Genomic DNA, 2,011 nt, shown 5'->3' on the forward strand with positions numbered 1-2,011 from the left:
TCTAGTATCATACAGACAGGGGTGCTCCTTCACCATTCTTATGAAGCTCTCCTGATCTAGGAGACATACTGTCTCATCCAGTTCTCCTTCCATATTGCTGGTCTCCATGTGAGCTAAAAATGGTGATCTGTGCACTTCCTGTGTATTTTTTATGTCCTTTATGTCATTTCCTTATTTAAATTATGTAAATTATATTTTTTCTTGAGCAGATCCAGCGACAAAACACCCATAGAAACGCTCGTTGTCGCACTAAAAGCTTGAATCAAGCGTTTCCATTAGTTTCTATGGGAATAAAAACGCCCAAATCAGCCTGATTCGCGCGACAAAAAAGGGTCCAGAACTTGTTTGAGCTTCAGGCGTAGGGCTTCAGGCGACTTGGAGTGGAGATGTGAACCATCTCCATTGAGAATAATGGATTTTTTCCCCTCCAGCGTTTTGTAGCTTCAGGCGACAAGCTACAAAACGCTCAGGTGTGAATGGGGTCTTACTCTTGGACCTTTCTGCTGCCTTTGATACAGTCGACCAACCCCTCCTCCTCAAAAAACTAAATTTGCTTGGTCTCCATGGCTGCACTCTCCGTTGGTTTGAATCTTACCTATCTCATCGCACCTTCAGTGTCACTTACAGCTCCACTTCCTCTTCTCCATCTCCCCTTTCTGTTGGAGTCCCCCAAGGTCCTGTCCTTGGACCTCTACTATTCTCGATCTACACGTCCTCCCTGAGGTCAGCTGATAGCCTCCCATGGCTTTCACTACCATTTATATGCTGATGACATCCAAATCTATCTTTCTGCCCCTCAGCTAACCCCATCAATCTCCTCACGCATCACTGATCTACTAACAGACATATCAGCCTGGATGCCAAATCACTTTCTCAAACTTAATCTATCTAAAACCGATCTCTTAATATTTCCTCCCCAACGTGCCCCTTCGCCTGACTTCTCTTTCAAGATCAATGGCACATCTATCAGTCCATCCCCACATGCCAGGGTGCTGGGGGTAACCTTAGACTCTGAACTGTCCTTTCAGGCCCACATACAATCCCTGTCCAAATCATACCGCCTTAGCCTCCACAACATTTCCAGAATAAGCCCCTTTTTAACTAATGACACCACCAAGCTTCTAATTCACTCCCTGGTCATCTATTGCCTCGACTACTGCAACTTCCTCCTCATTGGATTACCTTTACATAGACTATCCCTTCAGTCCATAATGAATACCGCTGCTGGACTCATCCACCTTACCAGCCATTCAGTGTCCTCCACCCCTCTCTGCCAATCCCTCCACTTGCTTCCACTCACCCAACGAATAAAATTCAAAGTACTAACAATAATTTACAAAGCCACCCATAACTCTTCCCCCAGTTACATCACCAAACTAGTCCCAAAATACCAACCAAGCCGCTCTCTTCGGTCATCCCAAGACCTCCTGCTCTCTAGCTCCCTTGTCACCTCCTCTCATGCTTGCCTCCAGGATTTCTCCAGAGCTTCTCCTATCCTTTGGAACTCCCGACCCCAATCTGTCTGACTGTCCCCTAATCTATCCATCTTTAGGTGATCCCTGAAAACCTTTCTCTTCAAAGTAGCCTATCCTGCTTCTAACTAACACTGTTTTACTTCCTCTATCAGCTCATCCCCCACAGCTATTACCTTTTGTATCAACCGACCCTTCCTTTTTAGATTGTAAGCTCTAACGAGCAGGGCCCTCTGATTCCTCTTGTACCAAATTGTAATGTAACTGTAATGCCTGCCCTCATGTTGTAAAGCGCTGCACAAACTGTTGGCGCTATACAAAACCTGTATAATAATAATAATATACTATCTGTGGTGATGATCTATATACTATCTGTGGTGCTGATCTATACACTCTGTTCTGTGATGCTGAGCTGCATACGAGTCCTGACACTATGGGTGGAAGCAAGTGGAATACGGAGGACGGAGTGCGTGGATTCTACAAGGGGTGGGGCTTGTGGGAAGTGGGAGGGTTCACATGAAAGGGCGGGGTCTGGTGTC

This window comes from Lithobates pipiens, unplaced genomic scaffold (genome assembly GCF_037356315.1).
Source record: "Lithobates pipiens isolate NorthernLeopardFrog02 unplaced genomic scaffold, aLitPip1_a1.2 Scaffold_22, whole genome shotgun sequence".
In the NCBI taxonomy this organism is placed as follows: Eukaryota; Metazoa; Chordata; class Amphibia; order Anura; family Ranidae; genus Lithobates; species Lithobates pipiens.